The 25,547-nt window shown below is 41.4% G+C and overlaps 1 protein-coding gene across 3 annotated transcripts in view; it reads right to left on the bottom strand.

Moving 5' to 3' along the window:
• LOC121855397 (growth arrest-specific protein 1-like) overlaps positions 1-20,885 on the bottom strand; it is a 55,765-nt gene extending 34,880 nt beyond the window's left edge. The window contains exon 1 of one of the 3 annotated variants that reach the window (XM_042350298.1): positions 20,468-20,885. The gene's annotated coding sequence lies outside the window, so the exon portion shown is untranslated. Of the gene's footprint in view, positions 1-11,914; positions 12,276-20,467 lie in introns of those variants that run through there. The other 2 variants (XM_042350299.1, XM_042350297.1) reach the window with 2 other exon arrangements.
• Positions 20,886-25,547: the final 4,662 nt, after the last annotated feature.

Below are 25,547 nucleotides of genomic sequence, written 5' to 3'. Positions count from 1 at the left end.
ATTCTCTCTCTCCTGCCGAGGCGCTGGCCAAATGATAGCCCTGGCCGGCCACCACCACACTTACGTATTCTAACACCAATCTCTCGCCCTCGCTCAGGGGGCCACGCCTCTCACAACCTACTAAACTGTATTACTTTATCACCTGTGCTCAATATTATGCATCCGTGAAACAGCTTCAATTATCCCACAAGCTGCTTCATAAATGATCGTTCTCATGCTGGAAAAAAGGGGAAAAAATTGCCTCATCATTTTCGCTCAATATAATGTAAAGATTCCAAGAAATATTTCCACCTTTTACCCAGACTGTTTCATAAATGTTCGGTCTCAGAAAAGCCTTGAATAAAAAAAACTCCTTTATCGTCTTCGCTCATCATTATGTACTCCCGAAAGGGGTTCAATTATTTCCGAATCTGCTTCATAAACGTTGAGTCGCAGCTCAACTTACCAAACTAGTTGTAAAATGCCTGAAACCTCCTCTTAGGCCATTAGGAATACCAATTATCCCTCGCTAAACACTGGGTCTTGTAGTATCGTAATAGTTGTTAATTAAATATAAATCCCTCTTCATGTGATGGAAATCTGCCAGAGACGTTACCAGCACAGAAGGCACGACTCGTCAGCCTGTCCGACACTATAACCACCCGCCCTCTGAGCTGGGATATACGGTACCTGACCTACACAGAATTTACGGTGAGGCAATAAAACGGAAAAACTTCCCCTGAAAATAAGCTGACATAAAAGAAGATTTATAAATCAAGATAATACTGCAGAAAATTTCTTAAGTTAAAATAGTTACGGTAAGAACAGGTATAAGAGGCATAAGTTAAGACAATCAAGCAGGAAAATCTGACACACACACACACACACACACACACACACACACACACACACACACACGACGGTTACCTGATAAGAAAATCAGAAAAAATCTGCTAGTGGAAGGTTTATAAACACCCGCAACACACAACGTTCGTCCCAAAGTTCACACACGTGAGACTGGAGCCACAAATGACAAATAATAATAATAATAAACACAATCCAGACGCACTGTAGATTATATGAAGCTTTATCTTTTTTGAAGGGTTGAGGGGAAACATTTTGTACGGACGGATAGACAAATTGCTAAACGGTACTAGGAGAGTAGAGAACTGTTGTAAATATTTATAGCAAGGCTGTGGCCAACAGTACTGAAAAATCCCGTCAAATCGTCTCTCGCGATGGCCGAGAATAGAATGATTCTCAAGAGACCCCGTGACGAGATCTGTCCATGCGATTAACCAGCGTTATAGAAAATGCTGATCACATCACTCAGCCCCGAGATAACAGTAGAATACAAAACTATACAATTACAATTTTCCCCGTGAGGGGGCAAGTTTATTGGGCACCCCTTTGATCCTGTGCAAGGCGAAGCGCAGAAAGAGTTTAAAGCGCCCAACAGGGAAGCATGCAGAGTTCATGCTTGCCTAGTCGACTTTCAGTGCGTTCCGCGAAGCCTTCATTAATTGAGAGGTCATATTAAGGGTTTACATTTTGCACACCACTGTTGTGGAAGCTAAGGTGTGTGTGTGTGTGTGTGTGTGTGTGTGTGTGTGTGTGTGTGTCAATGAGATATATGTAGAGTGTCTTTCGGCCTAAATATGATAGTGCCATGCCAGCTACGAATCCTGGAACTTAAATAAGTACTGTACAGAAATTCTGGTGTTGGAAATAAATTTTGGCCCAATGATAGACTCCAAAGTCTTCGCTACATACATACACACAATGATTAAAAAAGCAGTAACACACCAACAATGAGCCTCTTCTTTAATTACAGAACGGGAACATATACTACAAACAGACGGGAGTACCATTGTGTACCTCCACTGAAAATACCGGGCGATATTTAAATTGTGCCAACCTTTATATTCCTCAGTGACAAACCTGCACCGTGTTTTCATAAGAAGGTGAAGTTTTATCGCGTCGTTATAAGATCACCACACCACACCTTACTGTCAGATCACAATCATTTACCGCCTCGGGTCTTCTGCGGGCCAAGATGTGGGCAGGTGAGTTGTAAGCAGAACAAGCGACGCGGAACACACCAGCAGGCGGCGCTATCTGACAACACGGTGAAGTAATCAGCTGGGTTGATGGTACTACACAAGCTTAGTGTCGAGTCTCCCCTCCCCCCCGATTATACCCTCCGACTATCTTACCACAACAAATGCCATCAGTGTCGCACCCAAAAAAAAAAACCCTCCTGGTTTCCATGTTGGACGCACCAAATTGTCACTCCTACAATAAAAGGAGGATTGTGGGGAGCGAGAAAACATTATCTGCGCCACATTCACCACACCAGGAGGATGGGACAAGTGTACGAAGTGATGACACACCTAAACATACAGCTTCTGGTATGCTTAAGTAATTTAAAAAGAATAGAGAAAAATATTGAAGAGGATTTAATGTTATGTGTCCTACCATTTATCACAGAAGCTCGACACAAAATTCGTCAAGAGGAAAATAAGGAACAATACGTCAAGGGGAAAATAAGGAACAATACGTCAAGGGGAAAATAAGGAACAATACGTCAAGGGGAAAATAAGGAACAATACGTCAAGGGGAAAATAATAAAAAAAAATTCGCCAAGGGGAAAATAATAAAAATCGTCAAGGGGAAAATAAGGAACAATACGTCAAGGGGAAAATAATAAAAAAAAATTCGCCAAGGGGAAAATAATAAAAATTCGTCAAGGAGAAAATAAGGAACAATACGTCAAGGGGAAAATAAGGAAATATAATTTGTTTTTACACAATGGAAGGTCAAGAAAATCAATATGGCTTAACACAAGAGTAAATGTTTAATTAACAGTGGTGTTGACTTACGATGGTCATCACAACCACACCTTAACCTCTCCTACACCACACCACACCACGCAGAAACATCCCTCACTCACTATGTCACCACTTTACTATACACTCTACTTACAAGGTCATCATAATAGACACTTATATACTTAAAAAATAATAATAATAATCTTTAAGCTGTATAATGTACCTTGAAAAAAAATTAACAGAAAAAAATTAAAAACGCCTTCACATCATCACTCAAGGTAGCCCGAACACACACACACACACACACACACACACACACACAACGCAAAACAATCCTTCAGGTGTCTGGACTAAGGATAAATATGGATGGGTGTGGGTGGTGGTGGTGGTGGTGGTCCAAGCTATTCACGACATTATCCAGACTGATGACGTGATGGACCACAGTGATCCCAAGACTTACAAACAAACTCATGAATATTAAATTACAACGATGGAAAATGAATTATTACTCCACTCTACTGTGTTTATGGTTTTATTGATTATCTTCTGACAAAAGCCTCACTAGCCATGGGGGGGGGGCTGTAAACAGTAACGACCTGATTGGTGTAGTGGTCGCCAGGTAAGGTTGGCGCGCGTTCATACACACACGTTAGAGACCCAAATACCAACCATGCAATTATAAATCAAAATTTCCAATGGGCTACACAAACTCGCCATTATGTTGGCTGGCAATAAATCTACCTCGTTCGACAGTGGGAGAATGAAGACTACTAAAACGGGAATGGGATGCAAAACACTTGTCAAACTTATCACAGGACGGGAAAAATAATGTCGGATCTGAAACGTAACTCTTAATTTTAACTGTTAATGACAAATATATGTACTATAACTAACCTAGACAACGGGTTTAAATTCCTTATTCACTAAAACACAGTAATACATTATAACATTAACAACAAGCGTCATGAATCTAGGAGTGATGTGTTGAATTATATAACTTGGCGACTATCACCCCTCCCTCCCCTTCCCCGCTTATCCCACAGGAAGATTAACCTCCCCTAGTTAGGTTAGCATTAGGGTTGTTAATGTTACGGTGAAACAAGAAGGTGGAGGACCATTCTCCAGGTGGCTCTAATGTACTAACGAACACACCAGCCAGTAAATAACGATAACGATAATATTTAAGGCGAGGTGTTCCAGCGGTGATCATCATATTTTAAAATCACTTATACTTTTTCTCCTTACATATAACCACCTACTAAGATAATCTATTTGTCTTGAAACCTGTCTATCGTAGTTTTTACTCTCCTGATTGGTTACCGAGACTAAACTACTTTCATCCTAATCGTCCCATCTACCTTACCCTACCCAACCCATACCGACCCCCCCCCCTCCACCATGTTCCTTCACCCAGCTTGAGGCACCAAAACAATTCTCCCTCTCAGTTCTCCCTCAAATAAATACTATATAAAAAACGGGAACAAATTATGTGAGGGATGGCGTCTAGTGGTGCCATATCTCACGTCAACGTCAAAATCCGGTGGTGAGGGAGGAGGCTGGTGGTGAGGGGGAGGAGGCTTGTAGTGAGGGGGGAGGAGGCTGGTGGGAGGAGGGTGGTGGGGAGGCTTGTGGTGGGGGGAGGCTGGTGGTGAGGGAGGCTGGTGGTGTGGGGAGGCTGGTGGTGGGGGGGAGGCTGGGGTGAGGCTGGTGGTGAGGGGAGGAGGCTGAGGCTGGTGGTGAGGCTGGAGTGAGGGAGGAGGCTTGTGGTGAGGGGGGAGGAGGCTGGTGGCGAGGGGGAGGAGGCTGGTGGTTAGGGGGGGAGGAGGCTTGTGGTGAGGGAAGAGGCTTGTTGTCGTCGTGAAGCAATGCCAAGTCTGTTAACACGTCGGCAGGTAAGCGGGACACTGACAGCATTAACGGTCCCGAAAGTAGACGTGTACAGCTACGGGGGTAAAAAGTCCCATCCATGAACCCTGTGAATTCGAGACAATGTGTGATGTCTCGGATTCACAGGTTCATGAATCTCAGGGGTTCATAGTCGGGGACGGAAGACTGACAGAATTTTTTTCCCCTCACTACCATACACTGAGACCTTCATTAATTGTCTTGATTTTCTGGCCGTCAACGCCTGGGTCATTACGGCTAACACTGAGGAGTCGCCAAGTGCTGCTGATAGGTAGTGGCACTGTTCTCTAATGCGAATCTTTCTTTCTTTTATTTTAACAATTACTTCTCCTGTCTTCATATATCTCCCTCTTTTATCATTTTCTTTTGTTAATCTATTATTTCTTACGGTCCATAAATCTTTTAACACACACACACAACTCTTTGTCTTAGGGAACAATAACAACTTTACTACACGAAGATATTGGAACACGTCTTTAGGAGTGAGTTAGTGAATACAACCCAGCCCAGTGCCAGGATGTATAGTATAAGGACAAAAACTCTGGGTTAGGTTAGGGTTAGGTTAGGTTTATCTTGCCACGGCTTTATACTCCCCAAGTGCCTCGTCCTCGTGTTAAAATATTTGAAATAAGATCTACTCTTTACAAATATTTAATTTCACACACACACACACACACACACACACACACGAACAAGTATACACAAATTCACTTCATATAATAGATATATACACCAAATTACATTTACATATACAAACACAAATCGACACCTACTTACACATTTACAAACACACGAAATAACACAATTTTTACACTATTTCAAAGCCAGTCCTCACATACACACTGTAACACGTGGCCGGGTACCTCAGGTAGAATTAGACGCTATTTATCCTAAAAGGTTTACTACATATGCTTTACGACGACGTACTTAGGACAACACCCTAATGGCCTGCGAGCATAATAAGACTCGCGGTCATTTTTCAGAGAATATAAATCCAACTTGACAATCTGTGACTATTTAATTGCAGAGTATCCACATAGGCAGGAAAATACAATCATTCACATTTGAAATATAAGAATGTGGAGTAGAATGGTAATAAATGTCGGAGTTTTTTTCTGAGTTAAACAGTGTGGGGAGGTGTGATGCCCGGTACTTTTATAATGTCTTCACTGGCGGCCCCTCGTCAAACTGCCAGCCAACGCGACCATAAATTATTTCACGACTCTCATTGTAAGTTTAGGAGGAATGCAGACGATAGGGTAATTAGCTGCGTCACTCTACACTCCCTATATTACAGTGGCCGCTCCGTCACTGCCTCACTGACGGCTCACTAGTCTACCACCACGGTCCACCAAGAGATTAGCCAGCTCTGGTCCCCCCCGCCTTAATGGAACCACGCCGTTGGCATCTACTTCAGAAATACACCACTATCTTCTTACAAGACATAAAATGCATAAGGTACGCAATAATAATACGAATGTAGATATTCACCCATAAAAACTTCCCTCTCAGATAATGATGGTAATATCTTGCATAAGAAATAGAAGAGAAAAACAGTATGTGGCACCGTACTGTCTATACATCACCCACCTGACAGTTCCAGCGCTCACGTAATTCAAAAACCTGTCACCATTTCTTCATTCTTCAAGATTAGGGCCAAGCGCGAAATTAGCTTACCTTCTATTTTCTCGAGGAATTCTTTTTATTTTCTCTTAACTCTCAGGAAGGAGAACGTGATACGAAGAATAACTCAGCGGCCTTCACTGCGTGTGTCGTAAGAATAGGCTCCCATTTCATGAACGTCTTTGTCACTGTCATGTCTCTAGCCTTGAAATCTAACATTGTGGGCTTAATTTTTCAGGATTAGCGGAGGTGAATGCTTCTTGGGAGTTCTTGGCTACCGGCCATCGTCAGGTGAAGGGAGGATGCACTACCACTTACTCCTCATACAGCAGCTTCACAATACGGCAGATTTATTTTTTTGGAAAATACTGATAAACACAAGACCAGTATAAATGCATCGCACACTGCCAACTTCTATTAACGTAATCCTGCTGAAAAAACAAGATCCCAAGAGGCAAAATTAAATTGGAAATTTTCACATACAAGATAACCACAGCTTTAGGATAGGCTAATCTTTTGCACAGGAGAATTACAAAGGGCATTATGGTTCAGTGACCTTCAAAGACGAATTAGAACCTGGAGCCCCCCAAGAGAAGGTAATTCATGTAAAATATGAACACCTTCGCTCTAGACAAACAGACCCAGGTGAATGCATTATCTGTCTAGTATACTCGGTACAAAATTGCCCAAGTTGTCCTCCCGGGAGTTTAAAGATTCAGGCTAGGTCATATACGTCAGAGTGAACACGATTCATGTATCGTCGCTGTATCGCACACGTAAAAAGTTACTTTTTATTCCCAGCATCAGGATGGGTTATGATAACACCGGCTGATATGATGTGTTGTCAAGACTGGTTAAACCGCATACCAGGCTCCCTGTGCCCCCACCCTGCTCAGCTTTGGCGGCAAGTGCTAAATATTGGCAGAAAGTGTTGAAAATTGGCGGCAAGTGCTAAATTTTGGCAATAAGTAACGGTATTGTATATTAGAGAAAAGTTCTGAAAATTGACGGAAATCACTCAACTTGGGCGCTATGGTGAATATTGGTGGAAGGTGGAAAGCGTTGAATTTTAACGAGGTTTTGAATATTGACAACAATATTGACGAGAAATATGACATCGTGGCAAGAAGTGTTTAATTCTATTGGGAAGTTTTGTCTATAGGTTAGAATGTTGAATCCCGACAGGAGTGTCACTGAATAAGGGTCGGGAGGACGGTACTGTACCCCTCACGTCCTGGCTAATGAGATGCAGACAGAGCAAGATGGTCGCCCTGTATGTTGTTGTGTCTCGTTCACTCTACTGACAAGCTGTAATAGTATGGCCGTGTGACAACAATTGATAATGGGCGTATGACACGGCTCTACACTAACACTGCTAAATTTATCTCATGACTACGCTGACATCGTTTGGTAATGGGGTTTAAGACTTAACAGACAACACCGACCACCACTAACTAGGCTAACAACGTCGACCTCCTCCTCTTACAACCCCATATCCTCATCTCCCCCCTCCTCCTGACTTATTCCTGCCTGTCGCCGAGGTGAATCCCTTCATTAATCAGGGGTTTTCGCTCACACTCCAATGCTCCTGCCAACCCTACGCGGTCAGAGTCGAATTTCACCTCGGCCAATGTTACCGAGGCTTCGTTTTGTTTATGTGGTTCACCTGATACTGATACATACTTTACTAACATTAACGTTATTAGAGGGGATTTTATGTATATCTATGTATATATATATCTACTGTATGTATGTATACCTATGTATATATAATATTCTGGCGGGTGAGCTGTGTGAATGTCTTTGTCCGTACTTGAATTTCAGGTTCCCACTCACATGTACAATTAAGGTCCATGTTTGACCTGGCTCAACAAGGATCTCAATCTGACCTTCTATGAATTATGACCCTACATGATCCAGCGGTAATTGATCTTGGCGTGCTGTGGCCTTGCGTGGCATAATTGTGACCTTATAATCACCTACAGAATATAGTCTGCCTTTACACGAACCCAGTGAAACTAATTCGAAATGGATTAATCTGTATGTGGCAACAATATCTGTGTGTGTGTGTGTGTGTGTGTGTGTGTGTGTGTGTGTGTGTGTGTGTGTGTGTCCAAAACTTTATTAAAAAAAGGTAAAGCAAAAGTCACAGGTGGAATTCATGATCGGTGAGGAAAGTGGACGAGGTGAGGTTAGGTTTGGTTAGATTAGGTTAGGTTTCATTGAGCTAAGTTTTATTAAGTTAGTTTACGTTAGGTTAGCGTTAGGGTTATATTTAATCTAAAGGTGATATAAGTGGAGATGGGGCTAAATCTTCGGTCGATCCCAGACAAATCTCACAAAATACTGATCGAATCCACCTGAACAGACACTAAAACACATCCATCCCTGCAGTGATTTATAGGCTGGAAAGGACAGACTGAGTGCGGTATATATTATTTTCTTACCAGCGAGGATAATGGACTCTCTCTCTCTCTCTCTCTCTCTCTCTCTCTCTCTCTCTCTCTAAATATGGGTTTTCATCTTTAATCCATGGACGCCATCACTTAAGCCGCACTAATACTTAATTCGTACTGATTCTTAATCCTTCTTCATCCATACCATCTCCGCCTCTCTCTCTCTCTGACAAACAATCGTTCAACCCTCCCACCTCCCCTCACAGAGTACCACTCCTACATCGAACTCTATAAAGAAGTGTTACACCGTCTATAAAACAGAGAAGCCCTAACAGTGAAGCCTGGAGCATATAAACATGTCTAATACTTGTTCCTTATGTAAGAAAATAACACTCGGGATCAGTGCTTAATGACTCTGGAGGTTCAAGCACATTAATTAACTACAAAACAACAACCCCTTAAATTTGAGTTGACCTGACCAAATGACCCGCTATAGTCGTTCCATGCAAGAGGGAAATAAAATGGCAAGGTAATAAAGGGAAAAAAGAGATAGGTCAGCTTGGGCTAGTTTGGGGTTAGATTAGTTTAGGTTAAGTTGGATTAGGATTAATACATCAGCTCAAATTAGAATGGGATAGGTTAACGTTGGTAAGGGTTAGGGCAAGGTTAAGGTGGTTAAGGGTTAGGATAGATTAAAGATGGTAAAAATTTTCAAAATAACGCCTTTAGACTTTAAGATGTGCTCAGCAGTTTCTAGTACCTAATATACCGTAAACACTTAGAATATCGCCTTTATACTCGCATTGTGTACACTATAGTAGCACAGTTGCTTATGAAAATCAGCAAAAACTAAAAAAAAAATTTAAATAAAATGTCGAAGGCCAAGTTAACTTTTCATCCCACTCGCCAGCTCTTCTTTATACCACTTTTTGATAGTCTTCGTGCGTCGCGGCTTTGAGTATTCTCCTGAGCGACCAAGTCAGACACGTCGTTATCAAGTAATCTGCGACAATCAAGAGTTTCGGGCATTTTATGGTTGGTAAGCAAATTAGTGCAACGCCGAGCACTTTCCTGTATCAACACCTCATTAATAAATCTACATTTTATGAGATAATTTTATGCACACTAGACAATACAGCAATTTCCAATGATTAAATAAATAAATGAGTAAAATAGTGACAGGTTTCATAGTTCTTTGAGACCGCTGCCATAATTAAATCTTATGGAAGAAAGGGACCAATGCCTTACTTTCCTGATTTTTTTTAATTCAATAATTTACAAGTAATACCTCTCTCCATAATAATTAAAACTTTATAAATCACGTACAGGTAAGATAAAAAACAAATATTCCCGTCACTATAAAATTATCCTCTTCGCCTGTTTACACATGATAATTTCAGAAAAAATCCTGTAGTTTTTTCCACAGAATTAATTAAACAAAATTATCCCCTTTCAACGCGTGTTAGGTCTTTTGTACACATCTGAAGAGGAGAATCAATTGAAGACCTCCTACCCAGCCAGTTCCACCTGAAGAATCTCCCACTCTCTCCCAGGTAGGTTCTTCAGGTTATCCGAAGAGGCCTAACGAAGGCCATTTAAATTTTACCCAAACTTGATCTTATACACAAGGAATCTGAGTATTTACCAAGGTGTACAGTACGTGTGTCTGGGAGTTCATTCCTACACCATTTAGTTCACTTCTCCAGGTATTTGCGAGGTACTGCTCATAATCTTACCTGTATAAAATAAAATCCTATCTTTAAGGACGTGTTGAGGGAGAGAGGGGGGATGCTAATTTTTTTTTCCCACTAAACCAAATCTTTTTTTATTAGGGGTACCCAGCTAAGCAAGTAGAGGTTTTAAGTCTTTTATAACTTTATCAAGAGAACGTCAGGATACAACAGATTAGTCCTGAACACGCTTGATGGAGGAGACTTCACCTACTGCTTGATGCACCGTCAGTCAAGAAGCGCCCACTGAATTAATAAAAAGGTATTATGTGGACCATGCAAGGTTCACTGTCAACACGAACATGCCGGTATACAGTATTTTTCTCATACAATTTTATAAACATCAAAGAAATATATAGATTTCCTCGGCTACTCCACCATAAGCAAAACGCAATGTGCTTAACCCAATTTCAACTTTACATTTCTTTGTCTAAATTATCTCAACTCTACCCTGTCCATTACAAGATATTCAAACTCTACCTAATTATACCAACTTAGGTTTATGACATACGAGTGCTGAAGTGGACCTGTGTTGGGTAGGGTTCCCAACTGTAATTGGGTAAATAAAATCGTTTGTCCTGTACTGAACAGAACACGATACACTGACAAAGATGTAGTATGTTGTGTGAGACGCATCTCCTGTCAAATGGCTGACATTAGTATTTATATACTTAGATTCAAGAATGCTGTATTAAGGTTTGTGTATAAAATATATTTATGCATCGTCAATGTTTTTACTAATATATATTTTCGGACATTCGTGGGTTATATGCATTTAGTATAAGGTGATAAAATACGCGAGGTTTTATATTACTGTTGAAAAAATTACTTGTATAACAGAGTACTATAGTTTGAAGTATTATCGTATTTTCCTATTTCACAATAAGACCTTCATTATCAGTTGATTACTTCATCGCAGTTCATAACATAGGCCTATGAAGTAGACATATAAGAAAGTTAGAAACAAAACAAAATTATGTTTTAGCCGGAGAATCACTACATGACTACAGACAACAACTAAGCACTAATGCTATGAGCAACAACACCTCACAGGACAACGCCGCGGGAAACTTTGAGCGAGACTACGATGAATAGGTTCAAGAGCTGCCTACATAAACTGGATCATCCTGCCCTTACTAACCTAAGGTGACTTTGGTCGAGATGCTGGTTTGATGGTTACAGACACAAGAAGATCAATATTTATCGTTTTGTAAATATAACTATAATGGGCAAATGGACAGTCTAATTGTTTCAAGATCAAAATTGATTTATTTATATTACTTGACCTTCACTGTCTTATTGTTAAATTCACTAGATCATTAAATTTAACAATCATTTAAATTTCTGGTAAATGTGTAACACTACATCAGTATGTGCTAAGGGCGTTAGTATTTCATGTCAGCACTGGACATTGTTTCAGCAGTAAAAACAAAGACCAGTAATAACTCACGTCAAGTAAATAAGATATGAAGGAGTGTGGTGCCCTAGCCTGGGTGTTGCTATCTTCTTGCTATAGTACCAGCCATCACTGTACCGCTACTATTCGCTCTCTCTAAACTCAAAAATTGTCTTTTCATCGATCTTTCCCATGACACGTTTGTACACAATTCTTTCTGGCTAGACTAGGAATCTGATCATAGAGAACGTTAGTGAAGAGCAGATATCATTCACAAACAAGGCAAGAACGACGCAGCACACTCCCCACCCTCGTCACGTTCACTACTGAGGGCCCCCAAGATTAAGACGTGAGATTGTAAGCAACCCTCATTCACGACAGCCAAACTGACATTTTGGCTTCATTTCGGAAAAAAACGTCAATATAATTGTTTCAGAGCGTCGCGATAACCAGTTTATACTGTCACTTGATTTATATGAATATTAAAATAGTATAAACAAAAGGAAAGGTACATGGGTGAAGTATAATAAGAGAATAAGACAATAAGTAACTGGTGCCTCCTCTCACGGCCATGCTCCGCCCCGTGCCCACAACAGTTACCATGTACCGCCATACACTAAACACTGAATATTTTCCTTGGCTTTTCTGATATTCCTACTGAACTATAGTTGAAGTAGTCTGAGGATATTCATCATAGTGATACCGTCGCTATTGCTTTGAGTTAATAAAACCAACGAAAAAGAGCAAAATCGCAGAATTAAAAATCTGGTTTAAAATTGCTACCATTTGACTTGGATTGCCTTAGGGCAAAAAAGACCAACATTCCTTAACATATATATTATATATTTAAGTTCGTAATATCCACTGGTAAGTCGTGGGAAAAACTAGTGTACAAAAGCCTCTAAGCAATTAATTAGGAGCAGATGCATAACAATTGGGTTTACTTGCAGAGTTATGTTCAGAAATAAATAAGAGAGTTGGGAGGCACAGCGGTGTACGGCAGCGGGTGACCTGCCTCCGACGCAGGGTTCATCACCGCGACAACTTCATCACCGACAACCTTAAGCACGTTTATTTGTTGGCTTCTTTACCTACTCTGCTCCTTGTGGTAGGTGATACTCCACACCTACTAGTGTTGAGCTTCGTCAGCACTTCTCTCGGTATAGTATAACAACTTGCTTGGTATTTTAATGTTGAAAAAAATGGAGTCGGTTTAGGCTCACGTGTTTAAGTTTGGGGCTACAGTACATATCAATCAAGGCTTGTTTGTTTACGAGAACATCTTGACAAGAATATGTCTGACTCATATTATACCTCCAATTACCCAAACAGGTCGAGTGGCCCACAATCACCTCACAAGCAATAAAGTAGTTTTTATCTATTTCCAGGAACGTACAGGCAGCTCTAACGACCAGCGGAGTGATACACTAGCATGTGACCGTGCACCTTATTACCACGGCTGCCCCACGGCCACGGGTCGGGGGCTGTCTCTCAACCACGGGGTGAGAGCTGCCCCACGGCCACGGGTCGGGGGCTGTCTCTTAGCCACGGGGTGAGAGCTGCCCCACGGCCACGGGTCGGGGGCTGTCTCTCAACCACGGGGTGAGAGCTGCCCCACGGCCACGGGTCGGGGGCTGTCTCTTAGCCACGGGGTGAGAGCTGCCCCACGGCCACGGGTCGGGGACTGTCTCTCTCAGCCATGGGGTGAGAGCTGCCCCACGGCCACGGGTCGGGGACTGTCTCTCTCAGCCATGGGGTGAGAGCTGCCCCACGGCCACGGGTCGGGGACTGTCTCTCAGCCATGGGGTGAGAGCTGCCCCACGGCCACGGGTTGGAGGCTGTTTCTCGGACACGGGATGGGACTGCTCCGTGAGATTAGAGTTGCCCAGACGAGTAGGGACTGTTCCACGGGCTAAGGGGCGGGGATAATCCCAAGGCCCATGGATCTTAGGATTATTGCACTGGGTAAACTCCACAGGCGGTGGGCGAGGTTATCCCAAAGAGAGAGGGTTACCTAGAGGGAAGGAGGATGCCCCACAAACTCTCAGGCAAGGACTGACTGTTCAGGTGGTTCACGAATCTGAAGAGTAATCCACAATACTTACAGGGATACTCGCAACATCATTTACAATAATCACAAAATATTTTAAATTCAATACACTGACCCTTATAACTTGTCACACACAACTCTGTTTACACTCGGAAACATTTACATCTTATTCGTCGTTACAGATCATTTTATTTTTTGTCAATCACTTTATTAATTTAATTTTATAAAGCTGTTAAAAAACTGGCTCCGTAAATAAATATAAACTATTCGTAAAAACACCCAAGATTATCTGTTGTGCGGTAACGAGTTTTAGTAACTGGACTTATTTTCTCTTAGTCTAGTTTCTTCTTTTTTTCTTTTTCTCCGTTTCTCTGCTTCTTGTTTCTTTAATTCAACTTTTATCAATCAACCTAGTACTATCAACACGCCTTTTCCCCTTATCTCTTTCTCACAAAATGTTGCATTCGTATCGTGTGTGTGTCAGGCCAGCTGTAACGGGGAGAAGGTAACAGTTGTGTAGTAATATACGACATTGCTTCATGTATAAAGCATCACTACAGTGTATCACAGGCTAGCCACACTCGGAGACTCGCTTGCAGGAGTTAAGATTCAGATTGTTTTGTATAATACCTGAATACAAATGATGGGCAATAAAAAAATAGTTCACATTATTTCCAGATGGTGGTATTAATCTGCATTTTAATGTATAGAGGATTTGTTCTTATTTAATGTTCTTTTATCTAACTACTGTTGATTTATGATTTAGTATAATATGAACATTTATTTAATCTCGGCCGAATGTTATCGAACCATGATTATGACGTCATTGCGCCCTCTCGTTATTGGTGCTTGTAAAAGGCGAGTCTTACGGGCGGGCGTGGGCGCGGCTAGTTCTGGGTCGTGACGTGGGCGCTACACTAATGACGATTTCTGAAAAAATGTTTTCAATATTTCTCAAGCGTATACATGCGTTATATTTTTAAAAGATCCACATAAAAAAATAGTAAACTTTCATTCCCGGATCTAGATCGTGAAACCTCTTGCTCAACCCGATATGTTACGTCATCTTAACCTCATTATTTCTGAAGGTTTACACCTCATTAGATTTGCAAGATATCATAATCGCCATCGTATTTATTTTACCGAGAATGTTACATACAACTTGAGGTGTGTAACCGCTAGTTTACTTATATTTGCTGCGGTGTTGGACCTTTCACACACGGGTTGGGCAGCTGGCGCGGTGATGACTCCCCTGGGCTGCTGCACTTCAGCTCTGGTCAGCGTCACAAGGCCCCTGTCCTCTGCTCAGATTGCCGACGTTTAATAGCTACACGCACAACCAGAGCACTATTGATAATTTTAGATGCTTCGATACCTTGTCGGTCTATGTGAGACTGAGTTTAGAGCCAGTCTTTTGCTACTTGTACAGCCGAACTAAAATTTCGTAAAATATCGCAGTTTTATTTCGTTCTTTATTAATCTGTTAAGACTTTGCTAAAGCTCGCATTACACAAACTTTAATTTTAACTCGACTGCACTAACAGCGAGAACTACAGCCCAGCAGAATACCTAACTACTACTTAGAGGAAATAGGTTATTGCGGCTTGCTTGAGATATATCTGTTTGCCAGTGTTTTGACGCTACTCAGTGTACACGTCACGTTGACCTATTGCACCTTGTATGATGAGTTTTATAGAATTATTTATGTTCTTTAACTGTGCTTTGAGCAATACTATATTGTACAGTATGTAGTTGGGAACACTGTAAAATACTGGGGCTGAGATATAGGGTGGTAGATACCTCTGCTGTGCACCCTATCCAAAACACTCGTTTCTCTGTTTACTGTATTTCTCCAATTATTTATTTAATTTATTACTAAATATATATTTCATTATTAATTAAATTATAATAATATGTAGTTTATATTATTACATTATTCTAAATATATTAGTTTTGAAGTATACAAATAACTTTTATTTCCGATATTTTTTTCCTAATTCAACTTCACTAATCGATATTTATTTGAACTTTATTTCGAGTCACTTCACCAAAAAACTGCAGCCAACGATCATCTACCATTATAGTTTTTACCCCACATAAGGCTTCTCCCCCTCCCTCACACGTACCGAGAGATTGTTGACGATACATTATTACAACGCTTCAACAACTAACGTTTTAAGTGTGTAACAAGGTGAGAATAATTACAATAGTCAATTACCACTTAAAACTTATGAAAGATAGACCTATAGCTGTTGAAGCACCTAAACTCAACGTAATTATTCAATATAACATGACATAATTTTTAAACAAATCACTATATAGCATAATTATATAAATTATCCTTATATAATAATGTAATATATCACATAATCAAGGCAGATTAGATTGAAGTATTTAAAACGACCCTGGCCTAGTTTCCAATTTGATGGGGGGTATCAGCCAATTTAACACATACCACCACCACACCTAACACACTGTACCACCACACCTAACACCTACACACACTACCACCACACCTAACACTCTACCACCACACCCACACACACTACACACCACCCCTAACACACCAACACCACACCCAACACCCCTACACCACACACACTACCACACACTGGACCTAACACTACCACCACCCCAACACTACCACACACCACCCCTACACACCACCACTACCACCACACCTATCTACCTACACACCACACAATTCTATACACAACACACCACACCATTTACACACCACCACCACAACTACTAACACACTACCACCACCAACACTACACACACACCACACTAACACTACCACCACATCTAACACACTACCACCACACCTAACACACTACCACCACACCTAACACACCTACAACCACTAACACTCTACCACCACAACTTAACACACTACCACCACATCACCACATAAACTAACACTCTACACACCACACCACACACTACCACCACCACCACACCCACACTACCACCACACCTAACACTAACACCCCCACCACCACCCCACCTAACACTCTACCACCACACACACCCACACACTCTACCACCACACCTAACACTCCCCACCACCACACCTACCACCCACCACCTACACCCAACACTTCCACCACACCTAACACTCCCAACCACCACATTCCAGTAACACTCTACCACCACACCTAACACACTACCACCACATCTAGCCCACACCAACCACACCCACCACACCACCACCACACCCAACACACCACACCACACCCAACACACCACCACCACACCTACCTCTACCACACCACACCCAACACACTACCACCACACCCACACACACTACCACCACACCTAACACCAACACACCACCACACCTAACACACACCACCACCACACCCAACACACCACCACCACACCCAACACCTAACTACCACCACACCCAACACACTACACTACCACACCTCAACCCACTCCACCACCACCACACCTAACACACTACCACCAACACACTACCACCACCACCACACTAACACCACACCCAACACACTACCACCACCCACTCCCACACACACCACCACCACACCCACACACACCACACCCACACACTACCACCACACCCACACAACACCACCACCACCACCACACCCAACATACCACCACCACACCCAACACACTCCACCACACCTAACACTCTACACCCACACCACCACACCTGGCCACACACCACCACCACCACACCCAACACTCTACACCACACCACCACACTACCAACACTCTACCACCACCACCACACCTACACACTACCACCACACCTAACACCTACCACACCCACACTCTCACACCACCACACACTAACACCACACCTACACTAACACCTCCCACACCTACACACCTCACACACACACCTACCACCACACCCAACACACCACCACCACACCCAACACACCACCACCACACCTACCACCACACCTAACACTCTACCACCACACCCCCACCACCACACACCCACCACTACCACCACACCTAACACTCTACCACCACACCTAACACACTACACCACATACACTCTACCACCACACATTACCACACACTCTAACAAGACTACACCACACCCACACCTACCACACCACACCCACACTACCACCACACCCACACTCTACCACCACACACTACCACCACACCTAACACACTACCACCACATATCTAACACTCTACCACCACACCTAACACTCACACACACCACCACACCCAACACACTACCACCTAACACCTAACACTAACACACTACCACCACACCACACACCCACCACACACCCAACACTTATCTAACACCACACCACACCTACCCACTCTACCACCACACCCAACACACCACCATACACCCAACACACTACCACACCTAACACTCTACCACCACACCCAACACACCACCACCACACCTAACTACCCACCACACCTAACACTCTACCACCACACCTAACACTCTACCACCACACCAACACTAACACACTACCACCACACCTAACACCCCCACCACCACACCCAACACACCACCACCACACCCAACACCTCTACCACCACACCCAACACTTCCCACCACCACACCCAACACACTCACCACCACATCTAACACCACCACACCCAATACCCCCACCACCACACCCAACACCCCACCACCACACCCAACACTCTACCACCACACCCAACACCCCACCACCACACCTAACACACTACCACCACACCCAACACTCACCACCACACCTCTACCACCACACCAACACACTCTACCACCACACCTAACACTCTACCACCACCTAACACTCTACCACCACACCTAACACTTCCACCACTAACCCCACACCCAACTTACCACCACCAACCCCACCCCACCACCTAACACACTACCACCACACACACACCAACACACTACCACCACATCTAACACACTACACCTACACCTACACTCTACCACTACACCCACTCTACCAGCCCACACTACCACACCCTAACACACTACCACCACAACACACTACCACCACACCTAACACCTAACTACCCACCAACTCTACCACCACATCTAACACACTACCACCACACCTAACACTCCACCACACCTAACCACCACCCACCACACTAATTATCAACACATTAATCACCACTACCTAACACTCTACCACCACACCTAACACCTCCACACACTCTACCACCACACTTCCACACACCACCACCTACCACCTGGGTACCTACAAATAAATTACAGAAAATCTAAAATTAGATAGAATGATGACTTGAAATTGGAAACTATATAAATTTTAACTTGTAATAAAAGTATTGATATCAAACTTTGAATTATATATAAACTTGCTTCTAACGTTACAGTCTGAAATAAATTATGGCTATATAAACGAAAAAAGAGCTATAAACCATTAGAAAAAAAAATTAAACGAAACGAAATTAACGTTGAAAAATGGCCCAAAATCCATTAATCGTTTAACTGGGAGGCTTATCTAGTCTAGAGCCACAGCCACCATCAATTAGATAAACTGATACACTCTCTGAAGATGCTTTCTTCTGATCTGTGTGTGTGTGTGTGAGAGAGAGAGAGGTGATGGTGGTGTGGTGTACCTAGGAGATGATGGTGGAAAGAGAATGTGGGTGAGATGGGTTTTGGTTGTTGGGTGAAGGACTGTGGATGAAGAGGGTATAAGATGAGAGGTTAGGTTAGGTAACAGGGGAAAGGTGATGTGTGAGGCTGTGGAGGTGATAGCATAGCTTTTCTTATCCATAAATAACATAGCTTAAACAAAGGTCTTGTCATCAGCAATTTCAAGCCAACTCCCCACTTGTGTGACATCCTGCAACAACAATATTATCCTGTCCCCATAACATGCTTGATTACACTCCGTTCTGTGTCACTTCACCTTCTTTTCTTACTCTTCGTGTTCTCGGAGTTCTAATATAAGTAATTTGCGATGTTTTTACTCATATTGCGTCTTATTCATATAGTAAATGTGATGAATTCCCACTAAACCATCACCATCCTATCATTTAAATATAAACTGACCGAAGAACAACAAGACTTGCCCACCTTTCGCGGGTTACCGAACTGATAATGGCAGTAACTTCGATGAACTGAGTCCTGATGCCAAGATAATCTCACACTTAATTTTATTTATGCTCTATGTGCAGTGAAGAGCAACGTATTTAATGCCGCGATGATTTCACTGAATATTAAATGTCATTGTAATTCATGCAGATGTATCACTTATGTTTACATCTCCTGTCAAAAAAAAAATTATTTCCCACTATGGCAGAGTTACCAAGTATTTTGAAACGCTAGTAAATTTTTTTAACATTAGTTTCAATTTTAGTTGCAGAAGGCTATTTTTTTAACGCGGTCCTTTATAAGTGTTTTGTGACGCTGTTTGTAAGACACAATGGATGTAAAAATTAAGACAATAAATTAAGAATCTTATGTTAGTATACCAAAATGAATAGTAACGAACTACAGTAGATTACAAGTAGTTTATGACAAGTCCAGTATAAAATAAAACAAAGCATACAGGTATAAATAAAGGCCGACTTACTTGTTAAAGGTTGGATACGATACTCTTATATGTAGGCAGGGTTTGATATTCTTCACCAAGTCTTACACGCGTTCCATCAGGCTCTGAATTGAAAGACAATCTGCTCTGATTTTAAGACTAATACTTAGCTATACGTTTACTGTATTTTTCATATGGTTTACCGACACTTTAAAGAAATAATATTTTGGGGGGTCAACTTGAAAAACATGGTTTATATTGTTCATAACACACGAGTCCGTAAAGACCAGTTTTAACCTGGCTTGTCAATACACTTTCCAAATTGTCGAGCTACAATGTAAATTACCAAACTTGATAAAATGAAACTTAAGTTTAGCAGATCAGTAAATCATAGGCAGTAAAGAAATCAAATAACTCATCAACTACGTGATCTGAGTATATAACACCCCTCTGCCTGCAGGTCGTGCGAGCTACTGGTCACGTTGAGTTTTCACCTGGCCTTTTATAATGTCTGGTTCTCTACGCTGCTGCCATATCGCATAATTTACTGCTTCATTTCAGTGGTGTTTGCATGTTGCGTTGTCGCCTTTTATAGACTCTTTACTTTTGCAAGCATACCATAGCAAAGCCAGTAAATATATCGAATGGTATATTTTTAGGATAATTCTTTCAGGCACGATCGCTTGGATTGTGATTTTAAGTGAGAAAAAAAAACTAATATCTAAGAAAAGGTTATTTTGATGAAGGCTTAAAGAGATAAGGAGCCAGATTAAAGCTTTAGGGTGTATTTATTTTGACGATATTAAGGGCCGATTACATGAACGAAAGTACTTAGATGTCATTTTGATATGTTTAAAATTATTAAATAAGAACAAGTATTTCCATATAAGTATTAAGGCATACTTAATTCATACTGACAATTATCACTTGTCGAAACAAAGATTCTCAGAGATTCGTATGTTAAAATTTTCCCTTAAACTGGACATGACTGAAACAGTCCTGGTTACAGTCGAGGCTTATTACCACGCTAACTCGGATAACCATTTTTTTTTGTGCCAGAAAGGGAAAATAAGAGAGAAAGGAGGAGAGGGAAGAGAAGGAGGAGGGAAGAGGGTAGGAAAGAGGAAGAGGAAGGAAAGGCCTGTGAGGATGGAAGAAAAGAAGGAGGGTGGAAAGGGAAGAGAGGAGGTAAAGGGGAGGGAGGAGGGATGAAGGAAGAGGGCGGGGGAAGGGAAGTGAGAGGGAGGTTGTATGAAGTCCTCAAAGCCATATTAAGTTGCTCAGATATGATGGTTCATTGTTTTACTGAGACCCCCCCCCTTTTACCTACCTCCCCCACCCCACCTCCCCCATATCTCTTCCCGGGTCCCCTCTCTCACTTCCCCTACCAGCGAGCACCACAACACAAGGAAGCGGATCAGCGACCTATATAACAAGAGGCAAACGCTGTGTAAACAAAAACAAAATATAACGCCTGGAGTGCAACAAAATAACTCTTTGGGTACAATACAGCCGCCACTGGAACACGAAAAAGATAAACACTTCGGGTGTGAGAACACAGCCTACTCTACGATAATTTAGTTATGGCATTGAAGGAAGTGACAGCAAGCTTGGTAAAAAGAACAACATTATTTACGTTTATGTGTGTAAAATACTGGGTAAGGTGAGGTTAAAACTCAGATAAAATGTCGAGAATGACGCCGTAGTGAAGGGTAACTGACACAAAAAGTGGCACAGGTGCTTGAGCAAGGTGATTCAAGATTGTAGAATTATAGTGTATTGGCGGTACGTTATACCCTTCCCACCTGTGGCAGCACCAGACAGTTGGTAAGGTATTCATTCTGCCTTCGTTTAAACATTGGAGTGCCAGCTTCGAAGAGTTGTTTGTAGCACGCATTGTATGTGAAATCTATATATAAATAATGTGTGTATGTGTAAATGATATGAAAATGTGAAAAGTGTATGTAAACCAGCAGAGGTTAATTGTGAGCATGTACAGGTATGCATCGTTTTGGACTAACCCAACTTCTGGCCAGCCGGTCTGCCCACATGCGTAAGCTGTTTGTTTCCCAGGATGCACAAGAACAGGCTCTCTTGTATAACCTGATGGACATGTAATCCTTATTTGGTTACATTAACCTTTGGTAAATATGGTTAATTATTATGAGTTTTCTTAAATTTTAAAAGGTCATATTTTCTTATAAACTTTTTACCTCTATCAATGACAGTTTTCGTTAGATTTCGTGATGTTGTTAAGTGTAAATAATCCGTCAGTTGCAGAGCGTGTTCGTGTACATAGGAAACACGGAGGCAAAAGGGAGGAAGGTGTCGGTCTAGCCGGCAACACAGCTCACCATAATTTGTCAGACTTACGGTTTTTCTCACTTACGAATATCAGCTTAGCCTTAAGAGAGCCTGATGGGTGGCTGGTGCTGTCAGGAGTCTAACATTAATATTCAGAGGTTAATTTCATGAAGGCAGAATGCACGCATATAGACGATAAAACTTATTAACTAGAAACAAATTAAAATTACTTCCACTATACAATATAACATTGCAATATTAATAACTTCGTAATATATGTGAAAGGAAAGCATTGATTCATAAATCTGAGAGGAATATCACAGGATGCACAAGGGAGAAGTTAATGTTTAAAATCTGACTACTATCCACTTAATGGGTGCCGTTCACCCGGTGCCTGATTATTATTATTGTAAGATGGCATCATTATACCCTGACTAAATTTCAGACACATTGGTGTGCAAACAAAAAAAACAACAACAAACAAATTGCAGCGAGCTGATAAAGAGATACCAACTTAACCATAAGAATTTTGTTTAAGATGTGGATTATTGAGTTTGACCATACCTTTACCAGCTCGACTACTTGCCTCCACGGGTTAAGAAAAAAAATATTAACTCAAGTTGAAGCCACAAGATGGGCTACTTTATATTCCAGTCACATCCGACAAGCTAAATAGTTTAGGCAAAGATGATAATCTAACAGGTCGCTACGTCATAATCATGGCCAGTTTTAGCCAGTAATTACAGTTTCTCTCCCAAAGCAACTCAACAAATTCAGGCGGGTGTGTTGAACGTGTGATTACACTTAATCTATTGCATATTCGCTGTTTAAGGGACCGGATCACTTTGCGTTGCCCGGTGTGATGTTTCTTTGGCTATTCGGTTTTAATTTAGCCACTACGTATAGTATCGGGATCGGTTATCTATTCACATTATGGATGCATTTTTCTATCTATTCTAAATATGACGTGGCAGTATTTATCATATATTTTTCGGGTCTATTCTTCTAAATATTTTACATTTTGATTTACTATCTGAAGGTAAGGGAAACTAAAGGATGGTAATGTTTCGGCCACATGATAAACTATATAGTGTATACATGGTTTCCCTTGCCTTTCATTACAAAATGCATTTTACATTAGCAACTGTGAACTTTTGATGCTGCTTTTCCATCGTAATATAGACCAAACATTTTTGCGGAACGTGCTGTATAGTCTAGCAGCACTAGGTAGAGTCTTCGCTCGAAAAAAAAGGAAGTTTACTGATTGCGCTGGTGTGGCCCACCTTCGTGATCTTGAGGTGCGCCACAATTACAACATTTACAGAATAAAACAATGCAGTCGTTCTTCTACTAGTAAAAGTTATTTATTTGCCAGGGTGCTGGATACGCAAAAATATTTAGGACGTCCCATATCCCAGATTTGGTCGTAACTTGAGCTACGACGTCTCTTTTTAGCTGTGGATCAATGCCGCCTTGGAAGAGATAGGAAGCATAATGTGTTATGGTAGACCCTACTGCCATTCAGCATCACAAATATTGTGAACAAGTCCCAAGTTAATGATCTGACTGACTTTTGCATCATTTACACTCAACTGCAGGGTCTCAACTGTTTATCTTTGACAACACAACATATATAAATATCGTTTCTCATTCTTGATTTGTTTTATTTTTCCATTTCTCTATCTATTTATGGTTCAATTTTATCTTCGCAAACAATAGTTTCGAGGAGACTATTATAAAACTTTTTCTATTACATTTTCCTCGCAAACGCCTGGAACCAAGATATTTAATATGCCGAGGGGTCTGAGGTGTGTAAACCTCCCCGGTTTGGAAGTTAGAAAGTTTGGTTGGTGCTATCGCCGTGTATTGCTAATTAAGTTATCTTAACCAATCAAACCCTCCGGCATATTAAATATTCCGGTTCCAGGTCATTTTTCAGGCAAACGTCATAGAGGAAAAGTGTCTTAGAATTGCCTAAACTATTGTTTGTAAAGATAAATTCTCCAGATTCGGTTGATGGCAACAAATGCAATAATAGCTGTTCAAGTAGTTTTCTGATTTTCAATCCACGATATCTCGGTTATGGGTAAAATGCGAAGAAACTATCATAGAAAAAACAATCTTGTTTTTATTCTGAAAATAGCATCCACAAAAAAAAAAAAAATCGGCTCAAGACTTTACCTGCACCTTTCTCCAAACAAATCTACAGCTAACCTACCTTCCGTTCTTTATATTTTGATGGTGTGTTCACTGAGATCTGAAGGGGTATTTTTTTTTTGGGGCTGGATTTGGTTTCGTGGCGGGGTTGTCTTACAAAGGAATCTCAACCCTACGACTTCTCTGCTGCCGCTGCCAGGATGGTGCTAACGATCCTATCGTTCTTGCAATGACAACAATAGTTACTCGTGAAACTATAGTCATTTTCTATGAAATCTTTCGGACTCATTTTCCGAGTTATCTATCTTTTATTTTTAGTTTTCCCTATTCTCTCTAAGTTGTACACCAACTCGGTAACAGGTGGTGTTGCAATAAAATGTTTGGACCTGAAAATAATGGGAATGTGTCAATTGAGCTTCCTTATTAAATATTCCTAGGGAATACTCAATTAAAAAACCTTTAATGATCCAAAGGACTGTGGTAATTAATTATCTTTCCAGACTTATAAGGAGTTGTGTGGTAGTATCATTTTGGACATACAGTATGTTGTTGATGTGTGAACACTGAATGATAAATTTTCGTTTTTTGTCGACCAAGGAAACTAGTTACAAAATTAGGATTGCCTTGTGAATTTTTTTTTCAAGGGACTCTGCCTTTATTT

The sequence above is a fragment of the Homarus americanus genome, unplaced genomic scaffold (assembly GCF_018991925.1).
Source record: "Homarus americanus isolate GMGI-L3 unplaced genomic scaffold, GMGI_Hamer_2.0 scaffold41444, whole genome shotgun sequence".
Lineage (NCBI taxonomy): Eukaryota > Metazoa > Arthropoda > Malacostraca > Decapoda > Nephropidae > Homarus > Homarus americanus.
This window is presented reverse-complemented; position numbering and strand designations above follow the sequence as displayed.